The sequence below is a fragment of the Felis catus genome, chromosome A1 (genome assembly GCF_018350175.1).
Source record: "Felis catus isolate Fca126 chromosome A1, F.catus_Fca126_mat1.0, whole genome shotgun sequence".
In the NCBI taxonomy this organism is placed as follows: domain Eukaryota; kingdom Metazoa; phylum Chordata; class Mammalia; order Carnivora; family Felidae; genus Felis; species Felis catus.
In genome coordinates this window covers 3,368,469-3,381,551 of record NC_058368.1, presented here as the reverse complement: position 1 = coordinate 3,381,551, position 13,083 = coordinate 3,368,469, and the positions used below count along the sequence as shown (strand labels likewise).

At 35.1% G+C, this 13,083-nt stretch overlaps 1 long non-coding RNA gene across 1 annotated transcript in view; it reads right to left on the bottom strand.

The window, feature by feature from the left end:
• LOC109492533 overlaps positions 1-13,083 on the bottom strand; it is a 49,095-nt gene that overhangs the window by 14,338 nt on the left and 21,674 nt on the right. Inside the window, exon 3 of the long non-coding RNA XR_006587249.1 lies at positions 6,068-6,165. This is a non-coding gene — a long non-coding RNA (uncharacterized LOC109492533). The remainder of the gene's footprint in view (positions 1-6,067; positions 6,166-13,083) is intronic.

Below are 13,083 nucleotides of genomic sequence, written 5' to 3'. Positions count from 1 at the left end.
ATTTTATAAAAATATGTATCTCCCACCGGACTGTACATTGCATGAGGGCAGGGACTCTTCACAAGTTGTTCACCTTTGTACCCCATTCCTGGCGTAACACCCAACACATTACAGGTACCTGGGAAACTGTTACTGAATACGCAAACAAATGAAGTGAATAAAAATCAAACCTCTAATTTTACAACTGAAATATGTAAAAAGTGTGTAAAACATGACTGCATAGTAAAAGAAATTCTATAGGAATTATGCCCTGATAGGAAGTTATGCCCTGAAGTCGTAATAATGATTATCACTGGGTAGGTGAGCTGAGGAATTGTGTTTTCCATCCTTGACGATTATTTACTTATTTATTTTTTCGGGAAATTAACATCTATTATTTTTGAGATTAAAAACATAACTTTTAAAAACCTAAGGATAAATCTTACTGTTAAACATTTGTTATTATTAACCTAGTTTGTTAAGCATTCACTATATGACTATTTGCCATTAAGAATAATGCATAATGAGAATCGATTACTATAAATTTGAAGATAAATAAATAAATGGGAAAGTAGAAAAATCCTTTAAGTGAAAGAGAGTAAACATACAAAAATATGCCAAACCAAGCCTGCTCATCAGTGTCGAGTGCATAGCCAAATGCTTTTAAATTTGACCATGGGTCAAATGTGACTCAATCACCCAGCTGTGTGTATTATCCATGGTGGTTTCCTTATCTGAAAAGATGGATTTTAACAGTACTGACTTCCCAGGTTATTGTGAGGAATAAATTATATATTAGATGTAAATATTCTTTTCATTATTATTTCTTAGCGCAAAAATGATCAGATTTTCCACAGTGTCCCTCAAAAATTGATGTTCACCTGACTTCAGAATGTGACCTTATTTGGAATCACCAAGTGTTAGTCCTTTTGTGTCTTGCTTATTTCACTTAGCATAATGTCACCCAGGTTCAACCATGTTATAGTGTGTGTGAGAATTTCCTTCAATTTGAAGACTGAACAACATTCCTTGTACACACATACCACACTTTGTTTATTCCCTTATCCATTGTTGGACGTTTGGATTATTTTCATCTTCTGGCTATTGTAAATAATGCTGCTATGAATATTTCTGTAAAAGTTTTGTGCAGACATATGTTTTCATCTATCTTGGATGTCAATCAAGGAGTGGAATTGCTGGATCATATGGTAACTTCATGATTAAACTATCAGAATGTGGTTTTGATTGCATTTATTTGATGACTAATGACAGTGACGTGCTTGTGATCATTTGTGTAACTTATTTGGCGAAATGTCTATTCAAAGCCTTAGCCCATTTTTAAATTGGAGTTGTATCTCTTTGTTGTTGAGTTGTAAGACTTCTTTATATTGTGATTATTTCATACCTCAGTGTTATTAATTTTATTTCCTCCAGGGTCAATTCTGCCCATGTTTTATTGTGTGTATTCAAATTTTATTATTTTCCTGTAATTTTGCCTTTTAGATGTACCATAGTCTCATTTATATCATTCTATTGTCTTATACTCTATGTCAACGAGTTAATTTTTTGAAAATTTCCCTGAGTGGAAATTGTGTAATCTAAAAATTCTTCAGGGGATACAAGTACAATCTGTCTAAAATTTCTATACTTACTTTAACTTGCTGTGATATTTAAAAGGTTCCTAATGTGCTCCCTCAGCTTAATTTAAAGTGATCTATACACCTAATTGATTAGTTACTTTCTGGAGTTTGAGATACAAACTTGGGTTTTATTGTAATTTTAGTGTGAATGAATTATCTTCATTTTCTTGTATTTCTTTTCAGAGGATTTGGGAGTGTGTAGTAGGCCGAGCTGGAAAGATATATTATTCTTCCTTTTCTCTCTGAAAGCTTTAGCATTTTAGATTAAATGGCAGCTATTATAGTGTACTACTTTCTATAGAGCACTATGGATTTGATCAAAAGTAAAATGGAGTTGATACTTGCAACCTTCTTTGGTAACTGGCTTGTTTTCTATAATAAAGTAAGTCCTCCAGACTCTCTTGTGCCTTCTGTGGCATGCCACAGTAAACCCGGGCCAACGGAAGAGTTGCCTTTTGTTCACTCCAGGTCATGATCTTTTAATAGCTTCCCTCAAAATCTACCATTGATTGTAAAACCTCGAATTAAATTGCGGTCATTCAAGACAATTACAACGTGGCTCTATTCTGGAAAATACTTGCCTCATCACCTCTGGAGAAGTGTTGGTTTTCTTTTTGAAAACCCTACATTTATAGAACTTAAAGGGTTAACCAATGACATACAGTCAGCTCAAGGAGTGGGAGTAAAGTTTCTTTAGTTCTCAGGCTAAGTCTTTAACCACTAAACCACACTACTGCTCCCTCTAATTACTCCTTTAGGTAATAGGTGTAAAAATATGATTTTGAGGTGATGAGATAAAATTAGAAGTTAGGTTATTGGGTTGAACTTCACATCTATCTTAGCCACTAAGACAAAAATCCACAATGAATAAATGGGGATAAAGAGTTTCTTAGCAAAATAAAGTTAATGGAGCCTTTAAATAAATTCACACCACAAAACCAAAGAGGTATTTAGGAATTTCTCAGAGACCCCCAAAGTCAGAGGTTTACTGGTACTTACTGGAAAATGATACAGTAAAGAAGATAGATGTTTTTTTCACACAAGGGAAACTTTTTTTTCCAAATATTCTTGGAAATTTTAACTTCAGGATTAAAGATATCTACACTGTTTGGTTTTGTTATTTTAAACTTTAAAATACATATAATAAATTAGGAAGATGTTTTTATTTCTCTGTAATGATTTTAGTAATCTTAAGTAATCTTAATATCAAGATTGCATACTAAAAAGGACTGGAAAAGTTATTCCCGAAAGGGAAATATGGATATTCCACACCATGATTGTTATTAAAAATCTAGGAGCAGTCAGCAGCCTTCTCTGTAGAGATGCGTACAGTTGTTTTCATGATACAATGAATGTTATTCCTAACACCAGACTTGTGAATGCTAATCACATCACTTAATTATTAATATAGCTAACCAACTCGGTTAAACCTATTTCAATCCATGGCCTCAACATCTGTACAATAAGGTTATTAATCCCTGCCCTCTCCACTTCATGAGCATTACACGAGAATAAAACATTACTTTTCAAAGTATGTAAAACTTTAAAATTTCCAAATTATGCTAATAAATTTGAAGTAAAATCTCTTAAATAAAGAAAGATGAGAGGTAAGTACTGCAGAATATTTCATTGCTTTCCTTTACAACTTGGCCAATCAACATGCTTCTCTATCCCACTAGAGGGTGGTCTTGTCACCATCAAATTAGAAATGAAAACATAGGATGTGGAAAACCACTTGATCATAAAGCACATGTGCTATACTTCATCTTATGTGGTTCAGTTACTTGACCCCAATTAGCTTTTTCCAATGTCCTTTTCCATTCCATCCTCTACTTCTCTGGGTTTTTGTTTGTATTAATAGTTTTGTATTACATTTGTATGTGTAATGCACATACAGTTGTGAAAGTCTATGGAAAATTAAGAATACATACTTTTAACTTTAACCAAATTCTTGGTTCAAAATGAATACGATACCAAACATTAACATGTTGGGGAGGAGAGGGAAGTATTATCATTAACACAGTATAATGTTCCTTTTCAAAAATGCAGATGAAAAATTATGAATTTGTGGATGGGTTGAAAATAGTTCTGTATTATTAAAAAGGCTGAATTATAGAATTCTGTGGTTCTAGAATTGTAGTTTTATTACTTTAAAAAGAAATCAAGTAAGTTCCAGTAAAGATGAAGTAAGAGAGTTGTATTTAATGACCCTGCCCTCCTGCTCCCCATACACACACTAAAACTTAACTAAACAAACATAAAATTGGGTAAATAGTGAAATAAAGAAAACCCATGGTTGCATTAGCTAAATGCTTACAGGTAGTTTCAAGAAGAACTCAAACAGAGCCTACCATTCTCTCTAAGTTGAAGAGACTGAAATGAAAACTCAGGGAAGCTAAGGCACCTGTAATTTGTAGGGCAGGACACTACAAAGGAGGAAACTGCACCGAAAGATCTGCACGGGAGTAGCCTTGGGGTTTAGGCTGAGTACTTATCTGTGCATGCACGAGTCAAAATGCTCCAAAATGATCCAAAGCTAGAGGAAAAAACAACTAGAAAAGAGAAGGTAGAAAAATTCGCAGGATCCACACAAAGCTGAGAATAGTTTGCATTTCCACTGGAGTGCTAAGGCTACTGTGACTAGACCTGCCTTAATAGTGTGGTTAAATTAGCTGTACATTAAAGCTGTACATTCACTAGTCCTGACTTACCAAAGCTTAAAAGGAAATCTGAAAGGAATCTGATTTCAAGTAATATAATTAACTGACAGGAAAAAGAGGCAACACTCTTTAAAGGAATAAAACAAAATCCAGCAGGCAACAATATAACATTCACAATATCTGCCATCCAATCACAAACTACCAAGGATCAAACAAACAAACAAACAAAAAAACAAACTGGAAGTGTGACTGATAATGAGGAGAAAATTTAATCATTAGGAATATGCCAAGAAATGACAAATAAGGGAAACTAGCAGATGAGAATAAGTAGCTTTTATAACTATTCTAATTTGTCCTAGTCTATGATCTTATTAAAATACATGGGGTCATCAAGGGGCAAGGGGAGAAGGACTTACTAAAACAATGGACACAAGCAGAGTTATCAGGAATTTATCAGCCCAAAGTAAAATCTCCAGCTAAAGCAATCAATCATGAGGTATTGAGGTGTAATGGTTGAAGTAAGCAGGCTTAAGTAATTCCTATCTTCCACTACATGGACTTACTTCAGAGATATGTGTCTTTACTCTTACAGACCCTCCACGTGAAAGTCAGCATAGGACTTCCTTCTTGGAAAAATCAAGACGTTTTCACTCCCTTCTCCACTCTGTGCTCTACTAACATTTCCATCTATTGTTATCTTTATTTTCTGTATCCATTTACAGACCATAGTTACAAGTAATATAGCTTGGCATAATGGAAGTAAGTGATTTATTTTTTATTTACAAACTGAGAAATGAGGCCAATAGTAGGAAGGATGGAGATTTTAATAATTTTTTAAGTTTATTTGTTTATTTTGAGAAAGAGAGAGAGCATGAGCAGGGGAGGGACAGAGAAAGAGGGAGAGAGAATCTCAAGCAGGCTATGCACTGTCATCGCAGAGCCTAATGCAGGCCTCGATCTCACGAACCATGAGATCATGACCTGAGCAAAGACCAAGAGTCAGAGGCTTAACCAAATGAGCCACACAGGTGCCCTGGAAGAATGGAAATTTAAGAAACACTCCAGTGATTGTGTTTTTCATGGGTATGATATCTCATTATATATTCAAAAGCTTCTTCCCCACACACACTTGATGAGGAGATTATCCAATGCATGTATACCACAGGTGGGTAAGAATCTTGGGGACCATTTTGGTGTAGTGTCAATCATGTGAAATGTTGGAAAACAATATGTACTGTATCAATACCGAGAATTTTTGCAGGAAATTCCTATAAATGACTTCACACAGTCTGTAGTCATTTGTGTCTGTTTTCTTTCACACAATATATCAGGTATTTGCATAATATTTAAAAAAAAAAGCTTTTTTAATGTTTATTTATTTTTCAGAGAGAGAGAGGCAGAGCACTAGCAGGGGAGGGAGAGAGAGAGAAGGAGACACAGAATATCAAGTAGGCTTCAGGCTCTGAGCTGTCAGCACAGCTGTAGGGCTCCAACCCATGAACCGTGAGATCATGACCTGAGCGGAAGTTGGACACTTAACTGACTGAGCCACCCAGGCGCCCCTCCATAATGTTTTTAATATTCATCCCTGTTGGGCTATATATCACTAGTTCCTTTATTTTCTCTGAGCAGCATTTTGTGTTTTCAGTGACAGGGCTCATATATATTTTGTTAAATTCATCCTTAAATATTTCATGATTTTATGGGTATTTTAATGGCATTTATGTTACCATTTTATTTTTAGTGCTACTGGTATATTGGCATATGACTGATTTTAGAGACACATACCTTTTATCCTCCACTTTCCTCCTTCTTAAACCCACTCATTTAGTTTCAGTAGTTTCTTTGTGAATTTCTAGGGTATTCTGCTTATACCATCATAGTTTCTAAAAATAAAGACAATATACAAATCAAAACCACGATGAAATACCACCTCACACCTGTCAGAATGGGTAAAATGAACAGCTCAGGAAACAACAGATATTGGCAAGGATGTGGAGAAATGGGAACACTCTGGCACTGTTGGTGGGAATGCAAACCGGTGCAGCCACTCTGGAGAATGGTATGGAGGTTCCTCAAAAAATCAAATATGGAACTGCCCCTATTGACCCAGCAATTGTGGTATTTATCCAAAGGATATAAAAACGCTGATTTGAAGTGGCAAATGAACCCCCAAGGATTATAGCAGTGCTATCAACAATAGCCAAATTATGGAAAGAGCCAAAATATGTTCATAAACTGATGAATTGATTAAGAAGATGTAGGATATATATAGATAGATCTATATATATGTACATAGATCTATATGTATCTATATCATCTATCTATCTACACAATGGAATACTACTTGGCAATGAAAAAGAATGAAATCTTGCCATTTGCAACAACATGGATGGAACTGGAGGGTATTATGCTAAGCCAAATAAGTCAGTGAAAGAAAGACAGATAACATATGGCTTCATTCATATGTGCAATTTGAGAAACTTAACAGATGGACATAGGGAATGAAAAATAAAGTTAAAACAGAGAGGGAGGCAGACCATAAGAGACTCTCAGATACAGAGAACAAACTGAGGGTTGATGGAGAGGGAGGTGCGTAGGGGTGGATTAAATGGGTGATGGAGATTAAGGAGGGCACTTTTCAGGATGAGCACTGGGTGTCATATAAGAGATGCAAGAGATGTATCACTGGGTTCTATGCCTGAAGTCAAGACTACACTATATGTTAACTAACCTGAAAACAAAACGAAACAAAAAATACCAAGATGATAATGTGAAAAATGGCAAAATAAAATTTAAATAAATAAATGAATGAATGAATGAATGAATAAATAAATAAAACAACGTTACTTCTTCCTTTTCTTTTTTTTTTACTTTTTTTATTACTTCTTCCTTTTCTACCTGTGTCCCTTTTGATTCTCTTTCTTGCCTCATTACACTGAAAATGACCTCTAGTAAAATGTTAGTAGAAGTGACAAAAGAGGACACCCTTGATTCATTCCAACTATTAAAGGAGAAAGGAGTGTTTGGTGTTTGACCATTAAATATAATTTAGCTCTAGCTTTGCTGTAGAGGGCTTTTATCAGGTTGAGATGGATCTTTTCTTTCAATCTTATTTCAGTGAGACTTTCTTATTGTCATCAATCACCTACTACTGTAGTTAGTTATGTGAATCGATTTTGAAATGTTTAAAAAAACATGCCATCATATCATACGTAACCAACGCTGTAGTGATGTATCATTCTTTTATGTAATTGCCGGAGATCTAGCTTGCTTGTCCAGAGCTGTTTATAAGCACATGTATAAAAGTATTTGTCTCTTTGCTTATTTTAAAAATATACCTTAAATATGTACGTTTTCCCCAAGTAGTAATAGTTTTAAGTAACTGGTTACAATTAGCTACAATTGCAAGCAAATGCAATCCTTATGTGTAGAAAGGAGTGGTAGTGATGTATTCCATGTTGAGTTGGTTACCTTAGACATTTACTTCAAGAGATAATGTCTAATCTGTTTTACCTGCTTTGCATGGCTTCGACAGCAAATGTCTTTAACACCAAGGAATCTATTATTGAACCTGCAGAATCAAAAGAATGTCTACTGAGAAATCACAGCTGTAGCTGATAATAAAGCTATTGTGATTTCACTCTGACTTTAGTATTTTTGCAGGATGCTAGTTTTTCATAATCCATCTGAACTCTATAAATATTTTTTAAAGCTTTTTTTGTTTACTTCTTGGAAGGTTTGTCACCTTCTAACGTGGACCGACACAATGAGTCCCAATCATATTTGCTACTAAAGGCATACTTTTCTTTTTCTTTCTGCTAGCTGAGGTGAGGACAGATCGTTAGAACTGGTAAGTGGTCAGCATTATGCTTCTCTGTTAGGATAAGCTGGTAGACCTGTCCTTCATAATTTGTTCAAACATCTGGCTACCACTGTTAAGTAGGTTAGGGAAGAACATACGGTTCTCATTTAAAACATTGCAAACATCATCATGACGGAGACTGTGAAATTTTAAGAAGGACCAACACTGTTTTGATTATAATCTCAGACAGAAAAAAAAAAGAAAAAGAAAATCAACCCTGAATGCTCAGCTAAGAATTCTAGCGTCTTAATTGTGTTGCTGTTTTGATTTTTATTTTAAAGAACAGACAATTAAGACAGAAAGGGAACTGTTGCCTCCCCCCACCCCCGCTTTCGAGATGAAATTATAACCAAAAATGAAAAGGAACAGAAAACTATGTACTGAAAAGAATTGTAAATTTATGAGCTTTTACTTTTAACAACATCTTTCCACTGAAATTCCAAAGTTATGTTTTCGTTCCAGAAATAATTCTATTGATTAGGAATAAAAGTGTGTGTGTGTTTTCTAATTACACTGCAGTAAAATACCAGCCTTCTATCACTGATTAATCCAGATGCTGAAAATGTGTGTGTTGTATTTGACAATTTGCCAAAAAAGTCTGAGGCTACGTGAGCCAGCTGGCATAAGGTTGGAGGGTGGGAATCTCAGCTGATTAGAACTATGGCTGTGACATTTTCATAAACTCTACTTTCACAATCCTGAGCAAAGGAAAACCCAACCTTTCTCCCAAACAATAATGGCCTCGGAAATGTTCAGCTCAAAATATCTCTTCTAATTCATATTACCTGCATTCCTCGAACAGGTCATTTAATTATAATTTTTCAAAAACCTGCTTAAGAGAAAAAAATTGCTACATTTTTAATACTTAAGAGGCCTCTGATAGTAATTTTGTCATATACCTCGTCTAAAAAACAGTAAAATGAAATTTATTTATTTTTTATTTTTTTTATTTATTTTTGGGACAGAGAGAGACAGAGCATGAACGGGGGAGGGGCAGAGAGAGAGGGAGACACAGAATCGGAAACAGGCTCCAGGCTCTGAGCCATCAGCCCAGAGCCCGACGCGGGGCTCGAACCCACGGTCCGCGAGATCGTGACCTGGCTGAAGTTGGACGCTTAACCGACTGCGCCACCCAGGCGCCCCATAAAAAACAGTAAAATGAAATTTAAAGGAACACAGCAAAGATATTCACGTGGAAAACTTAATTCATTGCACTAACTTCATAATGTTATTTTTTTTTTTTTAAAAGAGAGACCAAAGCTAGTCAGAATTACTTATTTTTTTTTCACTTTCCCCACCAATTGAGTATTACACTTACTGGATTAGAATGAGAACCCAAGTTGCTAATGATCGAGAGAATCTCGCATTACTTTTACAGCTCGGTTCCTGTGCGCGTGTAATTGTGTGTGTGTGTGTGTGTGTGTGTGTGTGTGTGTGTGTGTGTGTATGTATATGAGCTCACCAGGTGTCGATGTGCAGCCTGCCACGCTAACAAGTGTGTGTCATACTCTTTGATTTTTTTCACACCTGGTGCTCGCTACACAGCAACCTGTCTGACTGGCCATTTGAGTTATCTGAGAAGCTGTCAAAAGGCGGGGAAGATTTGGGAAGATTTCAAAAACCTGGCTAAGCTTGCCTTCTCAAGAATAATACTTTCTGACACTTTTATCCTCTATCCCAAACCTCAGATGTTTGATATTTTTTTCTTTCCACCGCTTAAATGGGGACGACAAGAAGCCTAGGGGGAGCCTGGGCACTTTGTAAAAATCATTTAATGTTTCGACTTTCACTGAATTCTGAATATTTGTATTTTCAAATTATAAGGTGATGGATGGGACCTGGTCTCACTATAAACAGAATATAATGACACGTGGTTTTTGGTAGTGCACTTATATGGATATTCCGCTTGATTCACATTTATTTTTACTTATGTTCTTTAATAGGTAATAGGTACATGGTTTCAAGATCAAAAAGTATAAAGTGTACAAAGGAGAAAGTCCTCCTTCAGCCCCTGCCTCCCGTTTGGCCATGAGTACCCCAGACTCTTCACACCCATAGCTAAACATTGTTATAAGTTGCATTGCATCGCCAGATTTAGCAGAAAAAAACCCAAAGTGCTCCTAACTCGGTTTAAATTTCAGGTACACAATGAACATGTTTTTAGTGTAAGCATGCTCCAAATATTGCATGGGATGCACATATACTAAAATAAAATCATTGTTTATCGCACATTAAAATTTAACCTAGTGCTCTATATTTTGTCTGGTGACCGTAATCTTTCCTGAAATTTTACACAAATGGAAGAAATATGCTTACGTATTTTGTCATTGCCCTCTGTCCTCTTCTTTTACATGAGTGGTAGCATACTTTATGTGCTGTTCTGCACCTGACTTAGAAAAAAATGTTGATTTATTTATTTATTTAGAGTGTGAGCAGGGTACAGAGCAGAGAGAGAGAGGGAGAGAGAGAATCTCAAGCAGGCTCTGCACTGTCATTCATTGCAGATCCGGACGCAGGGCTCAGTCTCACCAACCGTGAGATCATGCCCTGAGCTGATACCAAGAGTCGGATGTTTGACTGAGCCACCCAGATGCCCCTGCATCTGATTAAAAAAAAAAAACAAAAACAAAAACAAAAACAAACCAACAATACCTTTGAAGATTAGTCTATACAATAATTAAAAGAGATTTCTCATTGTATGTCAATATACTTCAGTTGAAAAAGAGATCTCTCTTTGCTCACCCTAATGTATTTAACCAGACTCTTGTTGGTATCCTTACAGGTGAGTTTCTATATTTCGCTCTTATAAACAATATTACAATGCATAATCATTTCTTTAAAATTTGTCTTCAATATTTTTCCAGTTTCATTGAGATATCGTTGACATATAATGTATTAGCTTAAGGTGTGTAATGTAACATAATGATTACCTATCTGTATCTATATATCTATAACTACATCTATCTACATCTTTATATATCTATATCTATCTATATATATGGTGAAAAGATGGCCACAATAAGTTTAGTTAACATCTGTCCCGCACATAGTAACAATTTTTTTTCTTGTGATGAAAACTTTCGAGTTACTCTATTAGCAACTTTCAAGTATACGATAGTCACCATGCTGTATATTTCTGCCCAGAACTTATTTATTTTATAACTGAAATTTATATCTTTTGACCACCTTCTCCCATTTCCTGCACCCTTCATCCCCTGCATCTGGCAACCACTAATCTGTTCCCTGTTTCTAGGAGTTTGGTATTTTTTAAGGTTCCATATATAAGTGAGATCGTGCAGTATTTGTTTTTCTCTGTCTGACTTCTTTCACTTAGAAGAATGCCCTCAAGGTCCAACCGTGTTGTCACAAATGGTGTCCTTTCCTTGTGGCTGAGTAATATTCCATTATATATAACATATATGCTGTATATGGTATTATTTATTACATATTTATATATAACACATATGCTAATATAATATAGCATTATTGTGTTATAACGTATGTTATGGCATAACATGCAATATATTAATATGTTTCATTTTATATATATCACATTTTTAAAATTTATTGTCTCCAATTAATGTGCACAAGTGTTCTTTTTCCTCCACTGCCTTATCAATACTTACCTTTGGACTTTTTGATAATAGCTATCCTAAGAGGTGGAGGCGATATCTCATTATGGTTTTGATCTGCATTTCCTTGCTGATTAGTGATGCTAAGCATCTTTGCAACTAATAGCCATTTGGGAAAAATGTCTACCCAGGTCCTTTACCCATTTTTTAATCAGGTTATTCGGGATTTGTGCTATTGAGTTTTGTAAATTCTTTATATATTTTGGATATTAATCCCTTATCAGATATTTGCTTTGCAATTTTTTTCTTCTGTTCTATAGGTTTCTTTTCTATTTTGTTGGCCGTTTCCTCTACTGTGCAATTTTTTTTTAGTTTAATGTAGTCTGACATTTGTTTTTCCTCTTACTACCTATACTTTTGATGTCAAACCCCCCAAATTATTTTCAAGACCAATGTTGAGAAGCTTTTCCTCCTTTGTTTTCTTCTAGAAGTTGCATGGCTTCCATTCCTAATTAATTCATTTTGAGTTGTTTTTTTTTTTTAGATGGTAAAATAATTCAATGTCATTATTTTACATGTGGATAGTCAGTTTCCCCAACACAACTTACCAAAGAGACTATCCTTTCCCTTTGTGTCATCTTAATACCATTTTAAAAACTCAGCTGCCTGTGCACTCATTACTTTATTTCTGGGGTCTTGTCTATGTTCCCTTGATCTATGTCTGTTTTTAGGGCAGTGTCGTCCTGTTTTGATTACTATAGCTTTAAATATAGTTTAAAGTCAGGAAGTGGTATCTCCAGCTTTATTCTCCTTGGTCAAGATTGCTTTAGGTGTTTGTGTTAGCTATTGGGTGTTTCCAAACAAATTTCACAATTGGTTTCTCTATTTCTGTGAAAAATACCACTGGAGTTTTGATAGAGCTTGCTTTGAATCAGTATAACACTTAGGGTAGTGTGAACATTTTAACAATATTAATTCCTTTAGTTTTCAGGGTATGACATCATGAGGCTTACATAAATACTTGTAAGGTGAGAACAAATTGAGTTTGAGTATAAAAGCTCAATGCTTTCATTCCCTCCCATTTTATGTTTTTGACATCACGATTTGCAGCTTTTTCCATTGTGTGTCCATTAAATTATTGTAGCTATACTTACTTTTACTTTTGCCTTATTATCTTTCTACTAGAGTTATTCCTGACTTATATACTACTATCGCAATAGCAGAATATTCTGAATTTGACTATATACTTGCTTTTACCAGTGAGTTTTATACTTGCATATGATTTTATTTTACTAGTTGGCATCCTCCCTTTTCAGTTTGAAGAATTCCCTTTAGCGTTTCTTATAAGGCAATTATAGTGGTGGTAG